The 16,048-nt window shown below is 31.3% G+C and overlaps 1 long non-coding RNA gene across 7 annotated transcripts; it reads right to left on the bottom strand.

Annotated features, from left to right (window-relative positions):
• Nucleotides 1-11: 11 nt before the first annotated feature.
• LOC134277641 (uncharacterized) lies at nucleotides 12-14,447 on the bottom strand. Of its 7 annotated transcripts, none has more exons than XR_009994295.1 (12): nucleotides 14,162-14,446; nucleotides 13,085-13,216; nucleotides 11,535-11,745; nucleotides 10,468-10,599; nucleotides 8,918-9,128; nucleotides 7,852-7,983; nucleotides 6,300-6,510; nucleotides 5,238-5,369; nucleotides 3,688-3,898; nucleotides 2,617-2,748; nucleotides 1,070-1,280; nucleotides 12-140 (listed from the first exon to the last, which is right to left on the bottom strand). It is a non-coding gene; the product is annotated as an uncharacterized LOC134277641 (long non-coding RNA). The 7 variants fall into 7 exon arrangements; XR_009994296.1 differs by lacking the exon at nucleotides 14,162-14,446 and adding an exon at nucleotides 13,676-13,883; XR_009994301.1 differs by lacking the exon at nucleotides 3,688-3,898 and having other exon boundaries at nucleotides 14,162-14,447.
• Between the last annotated feature and the right edge of the window lie 1,601 nt (nucleotides 14,448-16,048).

Here is a 16,048-nt window from a genome sequence, read left to right as displayed (position 1 = left end):
TAACTTACACATTTTGCCGACTGTCACATTTTGCTGGTGCTGTTTCAAGATGTATTCAAATGGGTGTGCATTTGCTGGCCAATAGTTTTAAACACCATCTGCATGGACCTCATGTTTTTCCTGTACCAATCACCATGAACCTAAAAAAAAAATCAATACAATAAATGGCACAATATCACATTTGCAGACAGACAGACAAATAGACATTCAACACGTACAATTTTACCATATTCCTTTTATGCCCATTACTTGAAATTAATTAATTTAAAAAATGATTAATTTGCTCCCACCTGAAATCACACTGTTTACATTAGTAATTAAGTTAATTCAGCAGAATTGGTAAAAATCATGTTTTACTGACAATAATTGAACATTCAACAAATACATGTAATGCAATTGCTAAAAAATATGAGAAAAATCAGTTAATGTGCATGTTCACACACATCGTTTAACTCCCAGACAACTGTAACCAGCTTGACCGCGCAACTGATCTGAAATGATGTATGTCAAGTATGTATGTGACGTGCCGATCATCGACATGTTCCAAAAACATTAAATTGTTATTTACAAATATTGTACTAAGGTATACCTCTTACCTCCTGTGTAAAATACAAATGCCCATCACCTATATACTGCTAAACATTGCACTGAACAGTTTTGATAACTTTCTGCTAAGTCTACTTTCACTTCGACCTTGACCCCGATTGAATACCGATCCCGAACTCATTTGTGAATTTTTGTGTATTGAAAATAAACCACAGTGGAGCATGTACTTCTACATAATTGCTTCTTAATCAAATTATACATTTATGATTCTGAATAAATAAATTATATAAATCGATACATTTAATCTACATGATACATGTGTAAACAATGGGTGATACATGTATGAGCATGTTGACTGTTCGGGGGGGGGGGGGGGGGTAGACACTTTATTTATGAATCAATTTGTTTAAAAATGTGTATCAACAATATAAGAATTGTTTTTTTTCATAAATTTGAACAATTGAAAATAATAGAAAACACCAACTTTGAAATAAATTCAAGATTTATGACATCTTTCACTTACTTATAGGCTTCCTAATATGGGTACAGTCCACTAATTGTTTTCCCATAGGCGACAATGTTAACGTTTCTTCTCATAGCGATGTCCCTAATTTTCGTTCAGAAGTGAGTGACCCCTCAAATCAAAGCACATCAACTTGTCTTTCCTTGGTTAAAATCTCGAGGTGGCATGTCAGATTCGTTTTCCGGCAAAATGCGTCTGTCTGCGGGAACCTCTAAAAATGAAAGTGAAAGTAGGGGAATTTCAGAATTCTCACTGGCGTTATAATACACAAAATAATTCAGCTGATCTTCTTGATAAATTACATTTTCAAAGCTTTTTTGGTAGGAAAGATACTATTTATCAACAAGTGTGAGGCTCAGTTCAGTACATCTGCCCAATTTTTTTTATGCAAGTCTGCAAATTAAGGAACTTGTAATTTTTTCTGCACTACTTTCTTCTCCTACCGATTCTAAAAATAATTAGTGGGATGTACCCAATATGAAAAAGCATTTTTTTGATTTTACAATATTTCACACTGTTTGTCAATCTAGAGCATAAGTAGAGACATCATGCCAAGTTTCATGAAAATTCAACAATTAATTAAGATTTTACAGCATTTACAGTTCTATGTGTAATATCCTTAAAAAATGCTCCAATCTAGCCAAAACTGCACCCAAGTTTTAAGTCAAATTTTAGCCTTTTAACACATTTATACCATTCTTAATCACCTTCATAACTTTAAATACATATAGTCAAATCATAATCAAGCACTTAATTGGGTCAATTTCACTTATTTTAAAAAATTAATGTATTTCCGCACAAAATATGACCACTTTTCACCCTCTAATTCATAGTTTCTCCAGAAATGACAAAAAAATGAAGTTCACAAATACCCCGAAAGTAGTAAAATAAAAAAGTACTGATTATTTCCTGTCCATTGATGTATCATTCATGAAATTTGGTCTATGAATAAAAAAGTTATAAGCCTTTATAATCTTTTATAGAATCATTTGTTTCAAAGCAATTTTTATACCAATGCAAATTTACTCATCTATGACGTCACAATGACATCATAATAATGGATAGCTCAATACATGTGTATCATTACTTTTCCCGTACTTTTCATTTAAGACAAAATCAGTGCTTATATACTATTATTAACTTTAAAAAATAAAAATATGTGGTTTTGCAGATTAAATAAATAATCCACTAAAGTTGTTTTGTTTCCATGGTAACCATTTTGTAGGAAAATGAGACAAAATTTTGAATTTCCTGACAAATCGCATAATTTTGACTGTCAAATATTCATGAAATTTCAATTCTTATATCCGTGTAATCTTAATAATGCATAATTTACAAAACAAAGATGTAGATCTAATTAATTTGAAATTCTTAAATAAGAAAAAAAATCTATATAAGCTGCAAAATGTATATAGCAGTGCATGTACAGATTAGTTATAGCTAAATACTTTCACATTCTGATCACCTATTAAATATGTAAATTTCCTCACCCCCACCCCATCCCCCACTTCAATGAATTTTTTTTTTTTTAGAAAACTTTAACTTACACATTTTGCCGACTGTCACATTTTGCTGGTGCTGTTTCAAGATGTATTCAAATGGGTGTGCATTTGCTGGCCAATAGTTTTAAACACCATCTGCATGGACCTCATGTTTTTCCTGTACCAATCACCATGAACCTAAAAAAAAAATCAATACAATAAATGGCACAATATCACATTTGCAGACAGACAGACACATAGACATTCAACACGTACAATTTTACCATATTCCTTTTATGCCCATTAACTTGAAATTAATTAATTTAAAAAATGATTAATTTGCTCCCACCTGAAATCACACTGTTTACATTATAATTAATTAAGTTAATTCAGCAGAATAGGTAAAAATCATGTTTTACTGACAATAATTGTACATTCAACAAATACATGTAATGCAATTGCTAAAAAATATGAGAAAAATCAGTTAATGTGCATGTTCACACACATCGTTTAACTCCCAGACAACTGTAACCAGCTTGACCGCGCAACTGATCTGAAATGATGTATGTCATGTATGTGACGTGCTGATCATCGACATGTTCCAAAAACATTAAATTGTTATTTACAAATATTGTACTAAGGTATACCTCTTACCTCCTGTGTAAAATACAAATGCCCATCACCTATATACTGCTAAACATTGCACTGAACAGTTTTGATAACTTTCTGCTAAGTCTACTTTCACTTCGACCTTGACCCCGATTGAATACCGATCCCGAACTCATTTGTGAATTTTTGTGTATTGAAAATAAACCACAGTGGAGCATGTACTTCTACATAATTGCTTCTTAATCAAATTATACATTTATGATTCTGAATAAATAAATTATATAAATCGATACATTTAATCTACATGATACATGTGTAAACAATGGGTGATACATGTATGAGCATGTTGACTGTTCAGGGGGGGGGGGGGGGGGGGGGGGGGGTAGACACTTTATTTATGAATCAATTTGTTTAAAAATGTGTATCAACAATAAAAGAATTGTTTTTTTTCAAAAATTTGAACAATTGAAAATAATAGAAAACACCAACTTTGAAATAAATTCAAGATTTATGACATCTTTCACTTACTTATAGGCTTCCTAATATGGGTACAGTCCACTAATTGTTTTCCCATAGGCGACAATGTTAACGTTTCTTCTCATAGCGATGTCCCTAATTTTCGTTCAGAAGTGAGTGACCCCTCAAATCAAAGCACATCAACTTGTCTTTCCTTGGTTAAAATCTCGAGGTGGCATGTCAGATTCGTTTTCCGGCAAAATGCGTCTGTCTGCGGGAACCTCTAAAAATGAAAGTGAAAGTAGGGGAATTTCAGAATTATCACTGGCGTTATAATACACAAAATAATTCAGCTGATCTTCTTGATAAATTACATTTTCAAAGCTTTTTTGGTAGGAAAGATACTCCTTATCAACAAGTGTGAGGCTCAGTTCAGTACATCTGCCCAATTTTTTTTATGCAAGTCTGCAAATTAAGGAACTTGTAATTTTTTCTGCACTACTTTCTTCTCCTACCGATTCTAAAAATAATTAGTGGGATGTACCCAATATGAAAAAGCATTTTTTTGATTTTACAATATTTCACACTGTTTGTCAATCTAGAGCATAAGTAGAGACATCATGCCAAGTTTCATGAAAATTCAACAATTAATTAAGATTTTACAGCATTTACAGTTCTATGTGTAATATCCTTAAAAAATGCTCCAATCTAGCCAAAACTGCACCCAAGTTTTAAGTCAAATTTTAGCCTATTAACACATTTATACCATTCTTAATCAACTTCATAACTTTAAATACATATAGTCAAATCATAATCAAGCACTTAATTGGGTCAATTTCACTTATTTTAAAAAATTAATGTATTTCCGCACAAAATATGACCACTTTTCACCCTCTAATTCATAGTTTCTCCAGAAATGACAAAAAAATGAAGTTAACAAATACCCCGAAAGTAGTAAAATAAAAAAGAACTGATTATTTCCTGTCCATTGATGTATCATTCATGAAATTTGGTCTATGAATAAAAAAGTTATAAGCCTTTATAATCTTTTATAGAATCATTTGTTTCAAAGCAATTTTTATACCAATGCAAATTTACTCATCTATGACGTCACAATGACATCATAATAATGGATAGCTCAATACATGTGTATCATTACTTTTCCCGTACTTTTCATTTAAGACAAAATCAGTGCTTATATACTATTATTAACTTTAAAAAATAAAAATATGTGGTTTTGCAGATTAAATAAATAATCCACTAAAGTTGTTTTGTTTCCATGGTAACCATTTTGTAATTTGTAGGAAAATGAGACAAAATTTTGAATTTCCTGACAAATCGCATAATTTTGACTGTCAAATATTCATGAAATTTCAATTCTTATATCCGTGTAATCTTAATAATGCATAATTTACAAAACAAAGATGTAGATCTAATTAATTTGAAATTCTTAAATAAGAAAAAAAATCTATATAAGTGCAAAATGTATATAGCAGTGCATGTACAGATTAGTTATAGCTAAATACTTTCACATTCTGATCACCTATTTAATATGTAAATTTCCTCACCCCCACCCCATCCCCCACTTCAATGAATTTTTTTTTTAGAAAACTTTAACTTACACATTTTGCCGACTGTCACATTTTGCTGGTGCTGTTTCAAGATGTATTCAAATGGGTGTGCATTTGCTGGCCAATAGTTTTAAACACCATCTGCATGGACCTCATGTTTTTCCTGTACCAATCACCATGAACCTAAAAAAAAAATCAATACAATAAATGGCACAATATCACATTTGCAGACAGACAGACACATAGACATTCAACACGTACAATTTTACCATATTCCTTTTATGCCCATTACTTGAAATTAATTAATTTAAAAAATGATTAATTTGCTCCCACCTGAAATCACACTGTTAACATTATAATTAATTAAGTTAATTCAGCAGAATAGGTAAAAATCATGTTTTACTGACAATAATTGTACATTCAACAAATACATGTAATGCAATTGCTAAAAAATATGAGAAAAATCAGTTAATGTGCATGTTCACACACATCGTTTAACTCCCAGACAACTGTAACCAGCTTCACCGCGCAACTGATCTGAAATGATGTATGTCATGTATATGTGACGTGCCGATCATCGACATGTTCCAAAACACATTAAATTGTTATTTACAAATATTGTACTAAGGTATACCTCTTACCTCCTGTGTAAAATACAAATGCCCATCACCTATATACTGCTAAACATTGCACTGAACAGTTTTGATAACTTTCTGCTAAGTCTACTTTCACTTCGACCTTGACCCCGATTGAATACCGATCCCGAACTCATTTGTGAATTTTTGTGTATTGAAAATAAACCACAGTGGAGCATGTACTTCTACATAATTGCTTCTTAATCAAATTATACATTTATGATTCTGAATAAATAAATTATATAAATCGATACATTAAATCTCCATGATACATGTGTAAACAATGGGTGATACATGTATGAGCATGTTGACTGTTCCGGGGGGGGGGGGGGGGTAGACACTTTATTTATGAATCAATTTGTTTAAAAATGTGTATCAACAATAAAAGAATTGTTTTTTTCATAAATTTGAAAAATTGAAAATAATAGAAAACACCAACTTTGAAATAAATTCAAGATTTATGACATCTTTCACTTACTTATAGGCTTCCTAATATGGGTACAGTCCACTAATTGTTTTCCCATAGGCGACAATGTTAACGTTTCTTCTCATAGCGATGTCCCTAATTTTCGTTCAGAAGTGAGTGACCCCTCAAATCAAAGCACATCAACTTGTCTTTCCTTGGTTAAAATCTCGAGGTGGCATGTCAGATTCGTTTTCCGGCAAAATGCGTCTGTCTGCGGGAACCTCTAAAAATGAAAGTGAAAGTAGGGGAATTTCAGAATTATCACTGGCGTTATAATACACAAAATAATTCAGCTGATCTTCTTGATAAATTACATTTTCAAAGCTTTTTTGGTAGGAAAGATACTCCTTATCAACAAGTGTGAGGCTCAGTTCAGTACATCTGCCCAATTTTTTTTATGCAAGTCTGCAAATTAAGGAACTTGTAATTTTTTCTGCACTACTTTCTTCTCCTACCGATTCTAAAAATAATTAGTGGGATGTACCCAATATGAAAAAGCATTTTTTTGATTTTACAATATTTCACACTGTTTGTCAATCTAGAGCATAAGTAGAGACATCATGCCAAGTTTCATGAAAATTCAACAATTAATTAAGATTTTACAGCATTTACAGTTCTATGTGTAATATCCTTAAAAAATGCTCCAATCTAGCCAAAACTGCACCCAAGTTTTAAGTCAAATTTTAGCCTATTAACACATTTATACCATTTTTAATCAACTTCATAACTTTAAATACATATAGTCAAATCATAATCAAGCACTTAATTGGGTCAATTTCACTTTTTTTAAAAAATTAATGTATTTCCGCACAAAATATGACCACTTTTCACCCTCTAATTCATAGTTTCTCCAGAAATGACAAAAAAATGAAGTTAACAAATACCCCGAAAGTAGTAAAATAAAAAAGAACTGATTATTTCCTGTCCATTGATGTATCATTCATGAAATTTGGTCTATGAATAAAAAAGTTATAAGCCTTTATAATCTTTTATAGAATCATTTGTTTCAAAGCAATTTTTATACCAATGCAAATTTACTCATCTATGACGTCACAATGACATCATAATAATGGATAGCTCAATACATGTGTATCATTACTTTTCCCGTACTTTTCATATAAGACAAAATCAGTGCTTATATACTATTATTAACTTTAAAAAATAAAAATATGTGGTTTTGCAGATTAAATAAATAATCCACTAAAGTTGTTTTGTTTCCATGGTAACCATTTTGTAATTTGTAGGAAAATGAGACAAAATTTTGAATTTCCTGACAAATCGCATAATTTTGACTGTCAAATATTCATGAAATTTCAATTCTTATATCCGTGTAATCTTAATAATGCATAATTTACAAAACAAAGATGTAGATCTAATTAATTTGAAATTCTTAAATAAGAAAAAAAATCTATATAAGTGCAAAATGTATATAGCAGTGCATGTACAGATTAGTTATAGCTAAATACTTTCACATTCTGATCACCTATTAAATATGTAAATTTCCTCACCCCCACCCCATCCCCCACTTCAATGAATTTTTTTTTTTTAGAAAACTTTAACTTACACATTTTGCCGACTGTCACATTTTGCTGGTGCTGTTTCAAGATGTATTCAAATGGGTGTGCATTTGCTGGCCAATAGTTTTAAACACCATCTGCATGGACCTCATGTTTTTCCTGTACCAATCACCATGAACCTAAAAAAAAAATCAATACAATAAATGGCACAATATCACATTTGCAGACAGACAGACACATAGACATTCAACACGTACAATTTTACCATATTCCTTTTTTGCCCATTACTTGAAATTAATTAATTTAAAAAATGATTAATTTGCTCCCACCTGAAATCACACTGTTAACATTATAATTAATTAAGTTAATTCAGCAGAATAGGTAAAAATCATGTTTTACTGACAATAATTGTACATTCAACAAATACATGTAATGCAATTGCTAAAAAATATGAGAAAAATCAGTTAATGTGCATGTTCACACACATCGTTTAACTCCCAGACAACTGTAACCAGCTTCACCGCGCAACTGATCTGAAATGATGTATGTCATGTATGTGACGTGCTGATCATCGACATGTTCCAAAAACATTAAATTGTTATTTACAAATATTGTACTAAGGTATACCTCTTACCTCCTGTGTAAAATACAAATGCCCATCACCTATATACTGCTAAACACTGCACTGAACAGTTTTGATAACTTTCTGCTAAGTCTACTTTCACTTCGACCTTGACCCCGATTGAATACCGATCCCGAACTCATTTGTGAATTTTTGTGTATTGAAAATAAACCACAGTGGAGCATGTACTTCTACATAATTGCTTCTTAATCAAATTATACATTTATGATTCTGAATAAATAAATTATATAAACCGATACATTTAATCTACATGATACATGTGTAAACAATGGGTGATACATGTATGAGTATGTTGACTGTTCCGGGGGGGGGGGGGGGGGGGGGGGTAGACACTTTATTTATGAATCAATTTGTTTAAAAATGTGTATCAACAATAAAAGAATTGTTTTTTTCATAAATTTGAACAATTGAAAATAATAGAAAACACCAACTTTGAAATAAATTCAAGATTTATGACATCTTTCACTTACTTATAGGCTTCCTAATATGGGTACAGTCCACTAATTGTTTTCCCATAGGCGACAATGTTAACGTTTCTTCTCATAGCGATGTCCCTAATTTTCGTTCAGAAGTGAGTGACCCCTCAAATCAAAGCACATCAACTTGTCTTTCCTTGGTTAAAATCTCGAGGTGGCATGTCAGATTCGTTTTCCGGCAAAATGCGTCTGTCTGCGGGAACCTCTAAAAATGAAAGTGAAAGTAGGGGAATTTCAGAATTATCACTGGCGTTATAATACACAAAATAATTCAGCTGATCTTCTTGATAAATTACATTTTCAAAGCTTTTTTGGTAGGAAAGATACTCCTTATCAACAAGTGTGAGGCTCAGTTCAGTACATCTGCCCAATTTTTTTTATGCAAGTCTGCAAATTAAGGAACTTGTAATTTTTTCTGCACTACTTTCTTCTCCTACCGATTCTAAAAATAATTAGTGGGATGTACCCAATATGAAAAAGCATTTTTTTGATTTTACAATATTTCACACTGTTTGTCAATCTAGAGCATAAGTAGAGACATCATGCCAAGTTTCATGAAAATTCAACAATTAATTAAGATTTTACAGCATTTACAGTTCTATGTGTAATATCCTTAAAAAATGCTCCAATCTAGCCAAAACTGCACCCAAGTTTTAAGTCAAATTTTAGCCTATTAACACATTTATACCATTCTTAATCACCTTCATAACTTTAAATACATATAGTCAAATCATAATCAAGCACTTAATTGGGTCAATTTCACTTATTTTAAAAAATTAATATATTTCCGCACAAAATATGACCACTTTTCACCCTTTAATTCATCGTTTCTCCAGAAATGACAAAAAAATGAAGTTAACAAATACCCCGAAAGTAGTAAAATAAAAAAGTACTGATTATTTCCTGTCCATTGATGTATCATTCATGAAATTTGGTCTATGAATAAAAAAGTTATAAGCCTTTATAATCCTATATAGAATCATTTGTTTCAAAGCAATTTTTATACCAATGCAAATTTACTCATCTATGACGTCACAATGACATCATAATAATGGATAGCTCAATACATGTGTATCATTACTTTTCCCGTACATTTCATATAAGACAAAATCAGTGCTTATATACTATTATTAACTTTAAAAAATAAAAATATGTGGTTTTGCAGATTAAATAAATAATCCACTAAAGTTGTTTTGTTTCCATGGTAACCATTTTGTAATTTGTAGGAAAATGAGACAAAATTTTGAATTTCCTGACAAATCGCATAATTTTGACTGTCAAATATTCATGAAATTTCAATTCTTATATCCGTGTAATCTTAATAATGCATAATTTACAAAACAAAGATGTAGATCTAATTAATTTGAAATTCTTAAATAAGAAAAAAAATCTATATAAGTGCAAAATGTATATAGCAGTGCATGTACAGATTAGTTATAGCTAAATACTTTCACATTCTGATCACCTATTTAATATGTAAATTTCCTCACCCCCACCCCATCCCCCACTTCAATGAATTTTTTTTTTAGAAAACTTTAACTTACACATTTTGCCGACTGTCACATTTTGCTGGTGCTGTTTCAAGATGTATTCAAATGGGTGTGCATTTGCTGGCCAATAGTTTTAAACACCATCTGCATGGACCTCATGTTTTTCCTGTACCAATCACCATGAACCTAAAAAAAAAATCAATACAATAAATGGCACAATATCACATTTGCAGACAGACAGACACACAGACATTCAACACGTACAATTTTACCATATTCCTTTTATGCCCATTACTTGAAATTAATTAATTTAAAAGATGATTAATTGGCTCCCACCTGAAATCACACTGTTAACATAGGTATTTAAATTAATTCAGCAGAATAGGTAAAAATCATGTTTTACTGACAATAATTGTACATTCAACAAATACATGTAATGCAATTGCTAAAAAATATGAGAAAAATCAGTTAATGTGCATGTTCACACACATCGTTTAACTCCCAGACAACTGTAACCAGCTTCACCGCGCAACTGATCTGAAATGATGTATGTCATGTATGTGACGTGCTGATCATCGACATGTTCCAAAAACATTAAATTGTTATTTACAAATATTGTACTAAGGTATACCTCTTACCTCCTGTGTAAAATACAAATGCCCATCACCTATATACTGCTAAACATTGCACTGAACAGTTTTGATAACTTTCTGCTAAGTCTACTTTCACTTCGACCTTGACCCCAATTGAATACCGATCCCGAACTCATTTGTGAATTTTTGTGTATTGAAAATAAACCACAGTGGAGCATGTACTTCTACATAATTGCTTCTTAATCAAATTATACATTTATGATTCTGGATAAATAAATTATATAAATCGATACATTTAATCTATATGATACATGTGTAAACAATGGGTGATACATGTATGAGTATGTTGACTGTTCCGGGGGGGGGGGGGGGGGGGGGGGGGGGGGTACACTTTATTTATGAATCAATTTGTTTAAAAATGTGTATCAACAATAAAAGAATTGTTTTTTTCATAAATTTGAACAATTGAAAATAATAGAAAACACCAACTTTGAAATAAATTCAAGATTTATGACATCTTTCACTTACTTATAGGCTTCCTAATATGGGTACAGTCCACTAATTGTTTTCCCATAGGCGACAATGTTAACGTTTCTTCTCATAGCGATGTCCCTAATTTTCGTTCAGAAGTGAGTGACCCCTCAAATCAAAGCACATCAACTTGTCTTTCCTTGGTTAAAATCTCGAGGTGGCATGTCAGATTCGTTTTCCGGCAAAATGCGTCTGTCTGCGGGAACCTCTAAAAATGAAAGTGAAAGTAGGGGAATTTCAGAATTATCACTGGCGTTATAATACACAAAATAATTCAGCTGATCTTCTTGATAAATTACATTTTCCAAAGCTTTTTTGGTAGGAAAGATACTCCTTATCAACAAGTGTGAGGCTCAGTTCAGTACATCTGCCCAATTTTTTTTATGCAAGTCTGCAAATTAAGGAACTTGTAATTTTTTCTGCACTACTTTCTTCTCCTACCGATTCTAAAAATAATTAGTGGGATGTACCCAATATGAAAAAGCATTTTTTTGATTTTACAATATTTCACACTGTTTGTCAATCTAGAGCATAAGTAGAGACATCATGCCAAGTTTCATGAAAATTCAACAATTAATTAAGATTTTACAGCATTTACAGTTCTATGTGTAATATCCTTAAAAAATGCTCCAATCTAGCCAAAACTGCACCCAAGTTTTAAGTCAAATTTTAGCCTATTAACACATTTATACCATTCTTAATCACCTTCATAACTTTAAATACAATAGTCAAATCATAATCAAGCACTTAATTGGGTCAATTTCACTTATTTTAAAAAATTAATGTATTTCCGCACAAAATATGACCACTTTTCACCCTCTAATTCATAGTTTCTCCAGAAATGACAAAAAAATGAAGTTAACAAATACCCCGAAAGTAGTAAAATAAAAAAGTACTGATTATTCCCTGTCCATTGAGGTATCATTTATGAAATTTGGTCTATGAATAAAAAAGTTATAAGCCTTTATAATCCTATATAGAATCATTTGTTTCAAAGCAATTTTTATACCAATGCAAATTTACTCGTCTATGACGTCACAATGACATCATAATAATGGATAGCTCAATACATGTGTATCATTACTTTTCCCGTACTTTTCATTTAAGACAAAATCAGTGCTTATATACTATTATTAACTTTAAAAAATAAAAATATGTGGTTTTGCAGATTAAATAAATAATCCACTAAAGTTGTTTTGTTTCCATGGTAACCATTTTGTAATTTGTAGGAAAATGAGACAAAATTTTGAATTTCCTGACAAATCGCATAATTTTGACTGTCAAATATTCATGAAATTTCAATTCTTATATCCGTGTAATCTTAATAATGCATAATTTACAAAACAAAGATGTAGATCTAATTAATTTGAAATTCTTAAATAAGAAAAAAAATCTATATAAGTGCAAAATGTATATAGCAGTGCATGTACAGATTAGTTATAGCTAAATACTTTCACATTCTGATCACCTATTAAATATGTAAATTTCCTCACCCCCACCCCATCCCCCACTTCAATGAATTTTTTTTTTAGAAAACTTTAACTTACACATTTTGCCGACTGTCACATTTTGCTGGTGCTGTTTCAAGATGTATTCAAATGGGTGTGCATTTGCTGGCCAATAGTTTTAAACACCATCTGCATGGACCTCATGTTTTTCCTGTACCAATCACCATGAACCTAAAAAAAAAATCAATACAATAAATGGCACAATATCACATTTTTTGCAGACAGACAGACACACAGACATTCAACGCGTACAATTTTACCATATTCCTTTTATGCCCATTACTTGAAATTAATTAATTTAAAAAATGATTAATTTGCTCCCACCTGAAATCACACTGTTAACATTGGTAATTAAGTTAATTCAGCAGAATAGGTAAAAATCATGTTTTACTGACAATAATTGTACATTCAACAAATACATGTAATGCAATTGCTAAAAAATATGAGAAAAATCAGTTAATGTGCATGTTCACACACATCGTTTAACTCCCAGACAACTGTAACCAGCTTCACCGCGCAACTGATCTGAAATGATGTATGTCATGTATGTATGTGACGTGCCGATCATCGACATGTTCCAAAAACATTAAATTGTTATTTACAAATATTGTACTAAGGTATACCTCTTACCTCCTGTGTAAAATACAAATGCCCATCACCTATATACTGCTAAACACTGCACTGAACAGTTTTGATAACTTTCTGCTAAGTCTACTTTCACTTCGACCTTGACCCCAATTGAATACCGATCCCGAACTCATTTGTGAATTTTTGTGTATTGAAAATAAACCACAGTGGAGCATGTACATCTAAATAATTGCTTCTTAGTCAAATTATACATTTATGATTCTGAATAAATAAATTATATAAATCGATACATTTAATCTACATGATACATGTGTAAACAATGGGTGATACATGTATGAGCATGTTGACTGCTCAGGGGGGGGGGGGGGGGGGGGGGGGGGGGGGGAGACACTTTATTTATGAATCAATTTGTTTAAAAATGTGTATCAACAATAAAAGAATTGTTTTTTTCATAAATTTGAACAATTGAAAATAATAGAAAACACCAACTTTGAAATAAATTCAAGATTTATGACATCTTTCACTTACTTATAGGCTTCCTAATATGGGTACAGTCCACTAATTGTTTTCCCATAGGCGACAATGTTAACGTTTCTTCTCATAGCGATGTCCCTAATTTTCGTTCAGAAGTGAGTGACCCCTCAAATCAAAGCACATCAACTTGTCTTTCCTTGGTTAAAATCTCGAGGTGGCATGTCAGATTCGTTTTCCGGCAAAATGCGTCTGTCTGCGGGAACCTCTAAAAATGAAAGTGAAAGTAGGGGAATTTCAGAATTATCACTGGCGTTATAATACACAAAATAATTCAGCTGATCTTCTTGATAAATTACATTTTCAAAGCTTTTTTGGTAGGAAAGATACTCCTTATCAACAAGTGTGAGGCTCAAATCAGTACATCTGCCCAATTTTTTTTATGCAAGTCTGCAAATTAAGGAACTTGTAATTTTTTCTGCACTACTTTCTTCTCCTACCGATTCTAAAAATAATTAGTGGGATGTACCCAATATGAAAAAGCATTTTTTTGATTTTACAATATTTCACACTGTTTGTCAATCTAGAGCATAAGTAGAGACATCATGCCAAGTTTCATGAAAATTCAACAATTAATTAAGATTTTACAGCATTTACAGTTCTATGTGTAATATCCTTAAAAAATGCTCCAATCTAGCCAAAACTGCACCCAAGTTTTAAGTCAAATTTTAGCCTATTAACACATTTATACCATTCTTAATCAACTTCATAACTTTAAATACATATAGTCAAATCATAATCAAGCACTTAATTGGGTCAATTTCACTTATTTTAAAAAATTAATGTATTTCCGCACAAAATATGACCACTTTTCACCCTCTAATTCATAGTTTCTCCAGAAATGACAAAAAAATGAAGTTACAAATACCCCGAAAGTAGTAAAATAAAAAAGAACTGATTATTTCCTGTCCATTGATGTATCATTCATGAAATTTGGTCTATGAATAAAAAAGTTATAAGCCTTTATAATCCTATATAGAATCATTTGTTTCAAAGCAATTTTTATACCAATGCAAATTTACTCATCTATGACGTCACAATGACATCATAATAATGGATAGCTCAATACATGTGTATCATTACTTTTCCCGTACTTTTCATTTAAGACAAAATCAGTGCTTATATACTATTATTAACTTTAAAAAATAAAAATATGTGGTTTTGCAGATTAAATAAATAATCCACTAAAGTTGTTTTGTTTCCATGGTAACCATTTTGTAATTTGTAGGAAAATGAGACAAAATTTTGAATTTCCTGACAAATCGCATAATTTTGACTGTCAAATATTCATGAAATTTCAATTCTTATATCCGTGTAATCTTAATAATGCATAATTTACAAAACAAAGATGTAGATCTAATTAATTTGAAATTCTTAAATAAGAAAAAAAATCTATATAAGTGCAAAATGTATATAGCAGTGCATGTACAGATTAGTTATAGCTAAATACTTTCACATTCTGATCACCTATTTAATATGTAAATTTCCTCACCCCCACCCCATCCCCCACTTCAAAGAATTTTTTTTTTAGAAAACTTTAACTTAAACAATTTGCCGACTGTCACATTTTGCTGGTGCTGTTTCAAGATGTATTCAAAATGGTGTGCATTTGCTGGCCAATAGTTTTAAACACCATCTGCATGGACCTCATGTTTTTCCTGTACCAATCACCATGAACCTAAAAAAAAAATCAATACAATAAATGGCACAATATCACATTTGCAGACAGACAGACACACAGACATTCAACGCGTACAATTTTACCATATTCCTTTTATGCCCATTACTTGAAATTAATTAATTTAAAAAATGATTAATTTGCTCCCACCTGAAATCACACTGTTAACATTATAATTAATTAAGTTAATTCAGCAGAATAGGTAA

This window comes from Saccostrea cucullata, unplaced genomic scaffold, assembly GCF_032062105.1.
Source record: "Saccostrea cucullata isolate Sc308-1 unplaced genomic scaffold, CSIRO_AGI_Scuc_v1 ctg4867, whole genome shotgun sequence".
NCBI classification, from domain to species: domain Eukaryota; kingdom Metazoa; phylum Mollusca; class Bivalvia; order Ostreida; family Ostreidae; genus Saccostrea; species Saccostrea cuccullata.
The sequence above is the reverse complement of the archived record's forward strand: the minus strand, read 5'-3'. Positions and strand labels throughout refer to the sequence as shown.